This window comes from Cajanus cajan, chromosome 2 (genome assembly GCF_000230855.2).
Source record: "Cajanus cajan strain Asha chromosome 2, NIPB_CcT2T_4, whole genome shotgun sequence".
NCBI classification, from domain to species: domain Eukaryota; kingdom Viridiplantae; phylum Streptophyta; class Magnoliopsida; order Fabales; family Fabaceae; genus Cajanus; species Cajanus cajan.
In genome coordinates this window covers 61,175,997-61,191,961 of record NC_138518.1, presented here as the reverse complement: position 1 = coordinate 61,191,961, position 15,965 = coordinate 61,175,997, and positions in this window count along the sequence as shown.

The following is a 15,965-nucleotide window of genomic DNA, read 5'->3' as shown; positions in this document are numbered from 1 at the left end:
ATTATTATCTACTAAAAGAAAATTTAAATTGAAGTGTAACATATAGATTTCGTTTAGGCGCCAAAAAAGAAAATTAATTCATTACTCTATATAAAAAATGAGCAGTATTGTAAACGAAACCAAAATTCAACTTGAAAAGGAAAAAGTCTTGAAAAGTGATTGAATTCAAAGCTAGTCCCAAATTAAACAAGAGGAAGAAGAATGTCTCAACAACACAGTCACAATGCTGAAAAGGTTGGCTCCAACACAACTTTCAATGACAATCATCAATTGTTGAATGACTCTGAAAAACAGTTTTTCAATGTTGCCACTCAAGTTCTTCCCAAGCCATCGGAGGAGTCATTATTGATTGACAATATTGAGTTTGATATGGATGAGTTTTGGAATTACGTAGATCATTCATCTCAAGTGAATGAGTTCTCCCCAATGTTAATGCAGGATAATACGGATAAATTAGTTGTCGGTGAGACATCAAATGTCATTCATACCGAGTTAGATATCATAAAGTTATTGAGTGATTCAAATAAATCATCGGTTTCAATTCGGCGCAAGAAATATGTTCATTGGAGTGAGAAAGAACATAGGTATCTCTTAATTAAATTTTTAGTATTATCTTTTTTCAATATTTTTTTATTACTATTATTATTTATATTCTAACATATGTTTTCTGGTATTCTTATTATTGTTTTGAATTTTGTATATAGGTTATTTCTAGTTGGACTTCAGATATATGGTAAGGGAGATTGGAAAAATATTGCAAGATATATTGGAACAAAAAAGGCAAGCCAAGTCTCTAGTCATGCCCAAAAGTTTTTCAATCGGTTGAGTGCATCAAAGGAATCGAAGAAAAGAAAAAGCATCCATGACATAACATTACAAGACATGGATACAAGGATCCCTCAGCACATTTATGAATCAAATGGGGTTCTTCCAACTCCAAATTTTGCGATGCAGGCACAAAATATGCAAGAAACACAATATGTGTCACAAGACTCGCAACTCAACCCACCAAGCAATGTGCATCATCCAATGGAGGAATATAAATATTTTAATAATAAAGAGCCTCAACACATTGAGCATCATAATTCCATTTCTTGTCTATCTCTTGCGGTACAACAATTCCATAAATGCAACAAAGACAATTATTGTTGCCCTTCAACCTCCAAAAATATATGACTCATCTTTTCAATATTCTGAAGCTTAGCAGAAACTCCATGTATAGTTTTCATTCTCTCAAGTTATGTATCGATGGTTTAATTTTTATTTTTGTGGCAAGAGTAAAATTATGCTTTTTAATTAAAAAAAATATATATTTACGAGCAATATTTTGTTATGCAAGTCATTTTTTTAATGAAAATTTCCAAAATTTTAAGGGTTTTTTTAAAATAAATTTTAAAATTTTACTAAATTAACCATGCATGTTATCACGGTTTATTTTATATTGTAACTTTGAGCATTCACTCTTAAATGTTAGTAATTAAAATTTTTAAGAAATGTATTTTCTTTTTTTAGATTCTAATTTTTTTATATTTAGTATTGTGAATTTCGCCTAAATATTAGTTTTAAACTTAAATTTTAAATTTTTATAAACAATAAGAAATAACATGTTGAAAAGATTTATATTTAAAAAAAACAGATTTAAATTAAACGCCAGTCTAGTATAATCCATCCAGAAATTTCAACTTCGGTAGTAACAGTACATCCCCTCTGATCCTATATTTTAAATACTTGATAGATTTCCTTTCAAATATTATGATATTAAATGTTGTTATCAAAATATAATAAGATTGGATACCAACATTCTTGCTCTATCTGAGTAGAGGTATCATGTCAAATCTTCTCTCCAATCTCTACTTCTCCTATGTTATTTGTAATGGAGGAGGAGTATTTACAAAAAGAACTTTAACGATAAAGTTAATTTAAATTATCTCATTTATCATATTTTATTAATATATATAGCTTGATCTCTAGTAATCATTTAACTCTTCCTTTAGTTCAAGTAATTTCTCTCGTATAATTATTTTTCTCTATATTGGAATGTCTGTCATTTTGCAAGTGTTGACCTATTCATGCCAAAATGGTATTAATCTTTCTAACTTATTGAGGTTGAACTAATCGATCTCCTAAGGTTGGAGGATTTGTCAAACTTATTCATCGAGTTAATACATGAACCCCAAGCCTCGAGCTCATGTAAAAAAGAAAGGACTTAAGATTACCAAAAGTGGGGTTTCCCATGTGCTAATGCTTCCAGTGACATGCTAATAAACAAATACGAGAAAATAATAATTGTTGTACTCGTTTATTATAACTTGTCCAAAGTCTTCAGGTTGGAATGTTCGAGCTTTAAAGGTTGGTACATTCGAACTCTAAAGGTTGACATGTACAAGTTATATGATAATTTGTTCGAACTCTGAAGGTCAATAAGCTTATTGGTTAAATTTCCTTGAATGATATCAAGAAGGGTGGTCTTAAAGATATGAGTAAAGGAAAGTATGGTAGATACTTAATTAGTGGTCAAACAAAGTGGTATGAATATTCTTGTACACCATATTTTTCATCCGTAGTACTTGATGTGGGATCAAAATCACTTGTCCCATTTATAAGTCTCAAATTATGTCTCACTAATCAAATTTTGACATGTGGATTAAAAATAAAAAATGTACTTATTTTTTTCACGTATCTGGATTGTTAGCAGTTATTCCGTGATTCCTTATCTTTTATGTTATTCAATTTTTCAGCCAGAAATATCGAAATTATCGTTTCTCTTCCTTTCAACAGTGGATGAAATAACAATTCTTTCTATTCCCTTACAATCTTTCTTGGTGGTTCCTTTTTCCTTATTCTAATAAAGGACAAACATCATTTTTCTATCTCAAAAAAGTGACACTGCGACTGCTTATGGCACTTCCAAATATTATATGGTATATTGTCGAAATAAAAGGTGAAGAAATTTATGAGCAATTTTTTTAATTTGATACGAGTTTCAAACTCAGTAAAAATAGATAAGTTTGTTAAAATCCTTTGTTCTTCAACAATTTGAGAACTAAATATTTTTATAGAATAGCATGTAATTGCGTTGTGCATATCTTAGTTGTTTTTCTCTGCAGTAGAATTGGCTGTGAGCAAAACCTTGTGAGTGAGATCCATTGACGAAACACCCTGCAAGGTGATTGTAAGTAAGAGACAACTGATGAAGGAGAGACGGGTGGATTAATTTTTAATTGGCGTAAAGAAATTAAATATAAAATAGTTACAGTGTAATAATCGGTTAAGGATATGAAAATAAAAATACATTTTTTTATTTATCATCCATATGTCAAAATTTGATTAGTAGGACATAATATGAGACTTATAAATGAGAGAGTTGATTTTGATTCCTTGATGTAAGATTGAATCATGAGCTCTTAATAAATACATAATCCTTAATATGAGTAATTAATGCTATAGAAAAATGCTTGAAGTATCTACCTATATGAGTGTGAAAGCATAGACTACCTTTCATGAAAGATTTTGGTTATTTTTCTAGAATGTAACATCCTGTTTCTCATAAAATATAATATAAGTATTTTATTAATAATTTTTTGTATTTTTATTTTTTTAATAGGGATTGTGAAATATTTATTTATTTATTTAATATATTTTAGAATATAGTATAAAGTGTTTTATTAAAAGTTTTGATTAAACTTTTATTTAAATTAATTAAGGGAATGAAATTTGTAACTATAGTTAATTTTTTTTAACTATGGAGGTTAATAGGAGGTTAAGGTTTAAGAAAGGGTTTCTGATAAATTTTTGCACTCTTATTTTTCATGCACGTGTTCACGCTTCAAAGCCTAGATAATAATGACAAGAAGGAAATCATCCAAGAGCCGTGTACCTATAGTCTAGTGCTTATTTAGGTAAGGGTAAGTAAGAAACCTCACTCTAGATGAGGATTTGTGTGTCGAATAGTGAGATTGATCCTTAATCCTATGTATGTTATTACATGCTCATGTATGAAGCATTTTTTCTAATTGTGCTTGTTTTACTTCTTGTTCTTTTTGTACGTGATCTTAATGACATGAATTATTTGAATGTATGAACAATTTTATGTTTTGGATGGTAATTCTATGATCTGACATCCCTATGGGTTCCCATGGAAAATCCTAAAGGAACTTGTTATGATTTTGTGTAAAGATATTGGTTGTATACACTAGTACAAAAATAGGATTTTACGTCACCTCATTTACGTCAGAACTCCCAAAATACGACCTTATAAATATGCGGTGGCATTGTCGTAAATAAAGCTAACTAATTTACGTCGGACAAGAGGGGGTTCGACGTAAATTATACAATCTATGTCGGACACAATTACGCTTCGACGTAGGTTCCATAATTTACGTCGGAGCCCCCTTGTCCGACGTAAATAATCCACAAGCCCGCGCATCCCTTAAAATCTTGTCACTAGCTGAACATTTTGGAGATTTCAAAAACTTCTTCTCCCGCGCGTTGAAACCTAAAGGATACTTCTTCCTACTCCTTCCTTTCCAGATTGCAAGTTCAGGAAATTTGCAATCCTACTCCTTCCTTCCTTATAATTTTTCTAACGTTTCAGTCTCCATTCATACGGCAAATGGGTGAGGAAGCAAAACAGGAGATATAATCTTTCTGTTGACATTGTGATTTCCTAGTGAAACCTTTTTTTCTTGCTGATATGTGTGTTCCTTTTCTTGCTGAAGCCAAGCCTGAGGAGAACAGAGAAGAGAGGCTAGAGGAAAAACTAGCAGAGGAAAATAAGGAGGAGGAAAAGCCAGAAGAAAAGCCAAGTCTGGGTTGCAGAACGGGCCGTTCTCCAAGCAGTACGGGATATGCTTGCAGAACGGGCCGTTCTCCAAGCAGAACGACCCGTTCTGCTTGCAGTCGTTTTTCCTTTTTTTTTTTTACAATTTTTTACGTCGGACTTGTTATGTGCGACGTAAATTTACGTCGGTTTTTTACCATTGACGTAAATTTACGTCTCTCGCTTCTACGTCGGGATATTTTCCGACATAAAATGCCTAAAATAAGCGACATAGAATGTATATTCTATACTAGTGATATGTAAATTGAGGGATATAGAATGTTAGTTGCATGTTAGATAACACTTTTACCGATATAATTATGTGTTTTGGTGAATTGAATCAGGACTTGTAGTTATGTATTTCTATTGTATGTGGTTTTTCGTATGTCGTCAAGCGCCACTTGGGTCGCGTCGGGCGTTGTCGAGACTGAGAGCAAAGTTTACTCTTGGGGTCTCTCATGTCAAGCGTGAGATGACCCTCGTCAAACACAAGGTTTCCTGTAATGCTTTTATCGGGCGTGGACACTCTAGAGAGCTCTCAATGGTGTTCTCGTCAAGCGTTGGATCAATCACGTCAGGCGCAGTTCAAACAGAGACTAGTGTAGTCCTCTAAAGGACTCGCGCCGAGCACGGGGGTTGTGCTATTGGGCCCCATCCTGCCTACGAATCCCTTGTTGAGCCTTTATTAAATTCAATTATGAAATTCCTATAGTGTAGAGTATAAATGTTGATGTGAATTAATGTCTATATGTGAACATATAAACATGAATAATGAGTATTATCATATGAGGAATATGTGAAATGTGAAGTCATGGAGTCATGTAAATGTAATGCATTATGTCTGATTGGCATGAATCATATGCATAAAAAATTCCTATATTGTAGTGTGAATGTGGATGTGAATTAATGTATATATATGAATATATAAACATGAATGCTGAGTATTGTCATATGAGGAATATGTGGAATATGAAGTCATGGAGTCATGTGAATGTAATGCATTGAGTCTGATTAGTATGCATCATATACATAAAAAATTCCTCTATTGTAGTGTGAGTGTGGATGTGAATTAATGTCTATATATGAATATATAAACATGAATGATGAGTACTGTCATATGAGGAATATGTGAAATGTGAAGTCATAGTGTCATGTGAATATAATGCATTGAGTCTGATTGGCATGCATCATATGCATAAAAAATTCTTATACTATAGTGTGAATATGGATGTGAATTAATGTCTATATATGAATATATAAACGTGAATGATGAGTATTGTCATATGAGGAATATGAAAATTTTGAAGTCATGGAGTCATGTGAACGTAATGCATTGAGTCTAGCTAATTGGCTTACATCATATGCATAAAAATATTTTTTAAGGGTACGATATGAAATACATCACTAAGAAAGGTCCCTTATGTAAAAGATTGGGAACCAGCTGTGGGATAGCTCAATTTGGAAGTCTCAATCCTCCCTTCATGAGCATAGGATGTATATTGCACGGCTTAACTATTCTGACTAAATCCTGGTAGTATGTCTTTTTAGTGAGAGTGCATAGAGGGTGTGACCCGATATGTACTCCTAGACTAGAGCTGTCAAAACGGGCTACCCGGCTCGGCCTGGCCCGACCCACCACGGGGTTGGTCATTTGATGGGCCAACCCAACCCGGCTCATTTATCAATGAGCTCAAAAAAATCGAACCCGGCCCGGCCTACCACGGGTTGGTGGGTTAAACGGGTTGGCTCACCTTTAAAAAAAATAATTTTTTTCATTTTTTTCTTCTTAATATACAACTAAAGCTCAAAAATTTAAACTTATTTTAAAAATATGAGATTCTTAATTAAGATATCCATAAATGAATCATTCCTCCTAAACATTAAATGATAATTTTAAATACAATCAAATCAAATCTAAATAATCTCAAATAGATAAATATAATCCAAAATCATCTTAAACTTCAAATATAATCCAAAATCATCTTAAACTTCAAATACAATCCAAAATCATAAAAATTACAAATCACAATCCAACATTAAATCATTATTGTCTCACGTTAGACTGCACCATGGCCCAATAATTATTGTATTTTAAAAAAAAAAATTTAATCACGGGTTGGTGGGTCAGCCTGGCTCACCACGGGTTCAACCCGGGTGAGCCGGGTTGTTAGTGAGCCGGGTTCAAATTTGACCCTATTGAAATTTTCAAATTTTTTTCAACCCAACCCGGCTCGAACCCGTGGTGAGCCGAGTTGGCTCACCCGGCCAAGCCCATATTGACAGCTCTAGCCTAGACTACTCTAGTGTATTGCTAACGTCAATGCACAAATGAGATGTTTTTACTAGGGCCACATGCATGTTATCATGAAATTTGTGTCAATTGCATAATGCATTATAATTTTATCTGTTATTTATTATGCTATGAATAAATATGTAACACCCTGTTTTTATAAAACATAATATAGGTATTATTTTATTAATAATTTTGATATTTTATTTTTATTAATAAGAGCTGATTAATATTTATTTTATTATTATTTACTATATTTGTGATAATTAAATATTTTGAATTTAGTAACTGTTGGTAATTATTTTATATGAATATATATATATATATATATATATATATATATATATATATATATATATATATATCGTAAGGTTTTATAATTAAAAGTTATATTATTTAATTATTTATAATAAGGGAACGAAACTTATTTTTTTTTAACCATGATTCACATTTTTACTAAAAGGTTAAAGGGAGGTTATGTTTTAAAAAGAAAAAAAGAGAGAAAGCTAATTAGTTTTACGTTTTACATTTTTTTTCACAAACGCAATTACGCTTCAAAGCTCAGAGAACCAGAAAGAGGAGGAAACCATCCCGGAGTTAATCATTCATCCTTTTTATTCTCAACAAGGTAAGGGAATAGTGAGAAACATCGCTCTGGGTGTGCGAATGTATGTTGGGTAGTGGGATTATCCTGTATTTGCTATATGCTCATATATGAGAGAGGTTTCCCAAATTGTGCCTATTTCACTTGTTGTTTTTCTTGTATATAATTAATTATATGAATTGCTTGAATGAATGATTAATTTCAATTTTAGAATTGTAATTGTATGATTTGAGATCTCTATGGATTCTTATGGGAAACCCTAAGGGAATGCATTGGTAGTTGTAAGAGAGGATGATTGAAAGATGTAATTGTTTGAGTAAATTGTAGTGTTTTTAATGTTTATTACATGATGTAGAACGCTTTCATCGATTGTATCAATAGATTGAAAATTGGATGTAAAAACGAAAATTGCAAACTATAGAGCTTCTAATTGCAGAAACCACGCTAAGTGTCAAGGTGACAGAAAGTTGGTAATGTTGTTGGTGATCCTCAAGCTAAGTGTGAAATTGAGGCTTAGCATGCTCCACGCTGAGCGTGAGATTCCACACTTAGCATGGCTTAACCAAAGAGTTAAGATTACTCTCTAGAAGCCTTACACTGAGTGCCCAATTTGGGGCTGAGCGCCAGTTTCTCTATTATGCCTCTTTCCTTCTTTGTTTGATGATTTTTATTGGTGCAATATGAATCATGTGTTACTTCTCTCTGGTGATCTATGATATGCAATGATGTGAATTTCTTATGTTATTCAATGTGATCCTTCAATGAATGTAATTAATTAATGAGTATGTGATGTGATAAAAATTGACATGGTGGAACGACATGATAATATTATATGATAATGAGATATGATAATGTGATATGAGAGTGCATAAAGTATTGATTTATAAGCATCATTTGCATAGATGTTTTTAAGGGTACGATATGGAATACACCGCTAGGGAAGGCCCTCTTGTGTAAAAGCTTGTGGATTAATCCTTGAGGATAGTTTGATTTGTAAGTTTCAATCTCGTCCATTGTGTGCATGGGATGTATCTTGCGCAGCTTAGCTATCCCGACTAAACCCTAGTAGTATGTCCTTCTAGTGAGAGTGCGTAGAGGGTGTGACCCGACATGTACTCCTAAATTACTCTACGTGTGTTGCTAGCGGCAATGCACCATGTGATGTTTTATTGGCGCCACATGCATGATAATATGTAATCCATGTCCATTACAAGTGCATTTTAATGTTATTTATTAAATAGATTTTTTTCTTGGATGAGTAGAATGTAATATTATTGTTAATCTATCTATGCTATGTATATATATATATGCCTTGGTTTTGTTTGGCTATCCAGTGTTCATTTCTACACCGTGAGCCAGAGTGAGATGTTTCTCATTCCCTTTCGTTGTGTTGTTTTTCTTTGCTTGTTATACACGTGATCATTAGCATGAGACTAAGGATGTTGGTGATGAAGGTTAGGTTTCAGTGTTGGACTTTGCTTTGATAGGACATGTGACATCAGGGCATAAATAAGATTAGATTAGGATGTTATCTCTATTAAATTATTTTGAAAACCTTAAGTTTATTCTTTTGTAATTTTAGCTGATTATGGTATTTGTTTAAGTTATAGATGTAATGTGCTCTCTATCTAAACACGTTTGGTATTTTAATAATGAAAGATTATGTTTTTCAAATTTTATTATTTATGTGTTATGGTATGCGGGGTAAAGGGTGTCACAGAACAAGTATGATGATAATGTGTATTCGTGTATGCTATATCTGACTATATGTGTTGTTTGTGTTTGACTAACTGATTTGTATTATTACACCATGAGTCAGAATGAAATGTTTCTCATTTCCTTTTCTTTTGTGCTATTTTCTTGTGGTTGTTATAGGTGATCATCCACATGGTTGAGGATGTTGGTGATGATGCTTAGTCCTCAATGTTGGGTTTCTTTTATAGGACATGTGACATTAAGGAGTAGTTAGAACTAGTTTAGCACTTGTTTGGTTCATTTATTTGGAAAACACTAGTTTTTAGTTTTCTTGTAATTCTCTCGATTACATTGTGTTATTTGTTTAGGATACAACATGATTTTCTCTACTTGTAAGGATTTGAGTTATTTCACCATATTGAGATTATCTAGTTTTATATTATTTATGTGTTATGACATTTGGATAAAGGGTGTCACAAGAGCAGTCATGAGTAGGCATGGCAATCTAACCCGTCCCCGTGGGTACCCGCCCGAACCCGCCCCGATTTGGACGGAGAAAACCCGTGTTTATCGGGTTCGGGTTCGGGTTCGGGTTCGGGTTTTTCCCGATTGATAAAATCGGGGGCGGGGGCGGGGACGGGGATGTTAATACCCACCCCGCCCCCGCACCCATACCCGCCCCCCGCCCCCGCCCCGCTTAATAATATAATTAAAAAATTATTTTTATATATATATAAACCAAAATTAAAAATATTTATATGTAAAAATTTATATTATTTTTCTTTTCTTTTATTTTTTTAAAATTATTCATATTTATTTAAATGAAAAAAATAAGAAAAAAATAAGAAAAAAAATAGGAGCGGGGGCGGGGGACGGGGCGGGGAAACCCGAACCCCGCCGGGGACGGGGATGGGGACCTAGATTTTACCCCCGGCGGGTATCGGGGGCGGGTGCGGGGGCGGTTTAAATTTGCGGGGGCGGGGGCGGGGAACATAAAACCCGCCCCCGCCCCGCCCCGTTGCCATGCCTAGTCATGAGCACCCCAAGGTGAATATACATATAAATGCTTAAAATATTGTATAAATTTTTAATCACAGAGTTGTCATGTTTTTAAAGGTAAAAGTGTGCGGTGTGAAAGTCGTATCTTAAATCCATAAAATTCAATAATTCACTTTTTGGACATAAGGTGTTGTTGTCTTACTATAATATGTGCTAATTCAATTCTATGAACATTACCACTTAAGTACAAAAATCTTTCTTTGTCTAGAATTTGTTTTACCTCTCTTTCACTTATTTATCATTAGTGGGAGATTGTGGAAATAATGACATATAAATACTAATTATTTCAATATTATTGTTGACATATTAAATTTTTTGTTATAGTTGGTATTAAAAATATTTTTCTATTATTTATATCAACAGACTAATTTCCTTAATATTATATAAAAAAAAAGTGAGTGTTAAGAGAGAGATTATTATCTATTTTTCTAAGTTTTTCTTCATACTCTTTATTGTCTTAAAAAGTTTAAATATATCAAATTTTGACAACTAGTGTTTCAAAATTTAATTCCGTTGTCGGAAGTCGCTTCAAACTCAAAGGCAAAGGAAATAGGCGACGAGTTAAGTAACTTCAATTCTTTGTAACCCCAAACTCTAAGTTTAATAACTTCATTTCTTAGTACATATTTGAGTTTCTACTTAATGATAACCATTTTATAAATTATATCCTCTTTTCATATGTTTTTTAATTGTACTTTTTCTATTCCTTCCAAATACTATTTTTTAAACGTAATAAACTCAAAATTAAATTCTAAAACTGGCACAGCATAATATTGAAAATATTTAATTAAATAGATAAAATAAAAATTCAAATGTCAATAAATTAGTTATCATCTATGCGGATATTTTTAACACATTCAGATAAAAATATTTTGAGAGTCTTAAAATTCATGACATTCGGATGAAATTTTAAACTCATTGTTTAGACCTTATTTTTAAAGAAATACAAAGATAAAATAGATAACTAACTTATGATTGTTATCTACTAAAAGAAAATTTAAATTGAAGTATAATATATATTTTTCATTTTGGCGGAATAATAGAAAATCTAACTAACTAATTAACTAATCCATCTTTGGACAAATTAACTAATTAACTAATCCATATTGATTCTTATCTGTTAAAAGAAAATTTAAATTGAAATGTAATATATAAATTTTGTTTTGGCACCATAAATGAAACTCGATTTTGAAATTTTTAACTCTATATTTGGAAAAAAAAATTTAAAGAAAAAATGCAAAGATAAAAAAGATAATCGACTCACCAACTCACATGTGATTCGTATCTCTTAAAAGAAAATTTAAATAGAAGTATAATATATAGATTTCATTTTGGCGTCATAAAAAAAAGTGTAACTCATGACTTTGAATTTTTTTTAACTCTATGTTTGAGCACATTTTTTTTATTTAAAAAAATGCAAAGATAAAATAAATAATTAACTAACTAACTCTCGCACGTAATTCTTATTTGCTAAAAGAAAATTTAAATTGAAGTGTAATATGTAGATTTCGTTTTGGCACCATAAAAGAAAATTAGCTCATTACTCTATATAAAGAATGAACAATATCATACAGGAAACCAAAACCCAAACTTAAAACATAATTATCTTATGAGGAAAACGATTATAAATTAACTAATTATTTTGGTTTTTTTTTAACCTCCATATTTATAATTTTAAATTTTAAATTTATATAACTTTAGAATTAAATTTTTTTAAAAAAACTAATTTAAAAAATAAAATAAAAATGTTTAGTAACTTCAACTTTTAATAGATATTTGAATTTCTACTTAATGAAAACAATTTTAAAAAAATTATATCCTCATTTCTTAAGTTTTTTATTTTGTTTTTATTCCTTCCAAATACTATCTTTTAAACTTAAATTTTAAATATGGTACACCATAAAATTGAAAAGATTTAATTAAATGGATAAAATATAAATTCAAATACCAATAAATTAGTTGTAATTTATACGTGTATTTCCATTGGATAGTTTTAATACAATGGGAACTTTTTTTATAAATATTATGATAGCATTATGTTTCATCTAATCACTTTTATTAATATTCTGTCCAGCTATTTAATTATTACTTACGACAGTTTGAGAGTCTCAAAATTGATGACATTCGGGTGAAATTTTTAACTCGATGTTTAGACGGTTTTTCTTTAAAAGAAAAATACAAAGATAAAATAGATAATAAACTTACGATTGTTTTCTACAAAAAGAAAATTTAAATTGAAGTATAATATATAAATTTCTTTTTGGCAGCATAATAAAAAATCTAACTCACGACTTAAAAAATTTAACTCTATGTTTGGGCGGATTTTTTTAAAAGAAAAATATAAAGAAAAAAAAAGATAATTAACTAAGTATTCCTTGTGTGATTCTTACCTGTTAAAAGAAAATTTAAATTGAAGTGTAATGTATAAATTTTGTTTGGCGCCATAAAAGAAACCTTGACTCACTAACTCACATATGATTATTATCTCTTAAAAGAAATTTTAAACAGAAGTGTAATATATAAATTTCGTTTTGGCACCATAAAAGAAAATCTAATTCACGATTTTGAAAATTTTAACTCTATGTTTGAGCCGATTTTTTTTAAAAAAATGCAAAGATAAAATGGATAACTAACTAACTAATCCATACGTATATGATTCTTATCTGTTAAAAGAAAATTTAAATAGAAGTGTAATACATAGATTTCATTTTGGCGCCATAAAAGAAACTGGATTATGAAATTTTTAACTCTATCTTTGGACAAATTCTTTTAAAGAAAAATGCAAAGATAAAAAACTCACTTGTGATTATTATCTACTAAAAGAAAATTTAAATTGAAGTGTAATATATAGATTTCGTTTAGGCGCCAAAAAAGAAAATTAATTCATTACTCTATATAAAAAATGAGCAGTATTGTAAACGAAACCAAAATTCAACTTGAAAAGGAAAAAGTCTTGAAAAGTGATTGAATTCAAAGCTAGTCTCAAAGCAAGAGGAAGAAGAATGTCTCGGTTATCTCAACAACACAATCACAATGGTGAAAAGGGTAACTACAACATAACTTTCAACAAAGATCATCAATTGTTGAATGACTTTGGAGAACAATTTTCTAATGTTGTCACTCAAGTTCTTCCCAAGCTATCCGAGGAGTCATTATTGATTGACAATATTGAGTTTGATATGGATGAGTTTTGGAGTTATGTAGATCATTCACCTCCAATGAATGAGTTCTCCCCAATGTTAATGCAAGATAATACGGATAAATTAGTTGTTGGTGAGACATCAAATGTCATTCATGCCGAGTTAAATATCATCAAGTTATTGAGTGATTCAGATAACTCACCGGTTTCAATTCGGCGCAAGAAATATGTTCGTTGGAGTATGAGGAACATAGGTATCTTTCAATTAAACTTTTAGTATTATATTTTTTCAATATTTAATTTTTTATTATTTATATTCTAACATATGTTTTCTCGTGTTCTTATTATTGTTTTGAATTTTGTATATAGGTTATTTCTAGTCGGACTTCAGATATATGGTAAGGGAGATTGGAAAAATATTGCAAGATATATTGGAACAAAAAAGGTAAGCCAAGTCTCTAGTCATGCCCAAAAGTTTTTCAATCGGTTGAGTGCATCAAAGGAATCGAAGAAAAGAAAAAGCATCCATGACATAACATTACAAGACATGGATACAAGGATCCCTCAGCACATTTATGAATCAAATGGGGTTCTTCCAACTCCAAATTTTGCGATGCAGGCACAAAATATGCAAGAAACACAATATGTGTCACAAGACTCGCAACTCAACCCACCAAGCAATGTGCATCATCCAATGGAGGAATATAAATATTTTAATAATAAAGAGCCTCAACACATTGAGCATCATAATTCCATTTCTTGTCTATCTCTTGCGGTACAACAATTCCATAAATGCAACAAAGACAATTATTGTTGCCCGTCAACCTCCAAAAATATATGACTCATCTTTTCAATATTCTGAAGCTTAGCAGAAACTCCATGTATCTCAAGTTATGTATGGATGGTTTAATTTTTATTTTTGTGGCAAGAGTAATTTTTATTTTATGCAGTTGATAGTGTGATTCTTGGTACAATAGAATAGATAACACAGTTAAATATAAATCTAGAATATATATTCTATTGGGCAAGAAATTATGAGAATTTTCCGAGAAGTTTAATTAATATTGAATAAGTTAAATTATGTTTTTAGCTTCTTATTTTATTTAATTGTTTGACTCTTCTATTATTAAAAAAATTCAGTTAAGTTTCTTAGTTTTTTAAAAATGATTTAATATTTTTTTTTAATTGAGACTGACGGCACTAAATTTTTTGTAGATGTGACACAGTAAAAAAAATGGCATGCATCGTTATGTGTAAAAAAAATAATTAAAAGTGAAGTAAGAGGAATTTAAAGTTTAAACCCATTTGATAAAGATGACGCATGAAGGTGGTCGTAATGATGAGAAGTAGCCGATTAGGTTTCATGTAATGGTGGCATAAAGTTGCCCAAATGTTATAACTTGATTAAGAAAATAAGAAGTGAAGTTATGAGATCCCAATATGAAACTTAATTTATTAATTATTTTAAATAATTATATAAATATAAAAAATGTAAATATAATGACATTATTTAATCTAATTCTAACGTGAAATAATTTCACTTATACACAATATTTGCTTAATAGTATGAATTTACAAAGTTTTAAACTAGATATTTTTTATTTGAATTTTATACATATTATATGTAATAAAACAAGAATTAATATATATATATATATATATATATATTAAATTAAATATCATTAAATATAATTGGTGATCAATTAATAAAAAAGAAATATTTTTTAAATGTTGATATCACATAAGGAAAAATATAGTTTAATTATATTTTTAATATCGAACAAAAAACTTGTCAAGAGAAAAAATTCTTCCAAATATGTGGTTAACAAAATTTTTCAACAAAAATTAGTTATGAACAAAATTAACGTATACTTTACACTAATAATATGATTATATATAAAAAATATCATAAATAAAAAAAATATAATTTAATTATGTATTCATGGTTATAAAAGAAATAGAAATTATTTATATGAAAAATTTGTCATTTTTTATGTTTGATGAGAAAATATCACTTATTAAATTTCATCTTAAATCCATTTCTACATAAATAAAGTAATATATATATTTTCCTTACAACTCTATATTAAGATGATGATTGAATCCTGATTCTCAATTAAATCTCCTTCATGTGAGATAATGATGATCAAATGAATCAAAATCATGCTTCGATTAATTGTCAGGCTTATTTTAAATTTTAAAATAAAATATTGTTCTAATTTTTTTCACCCATTCTTTTCTATTTTTTTCATTCATGTATCTTGGTCACTTTATTTTCAAATAACATATGTTATATAATGGTTATTTACAATAAAATAAAATAAAAATACCACGTATCTTCGTGTACAAAACTAATATA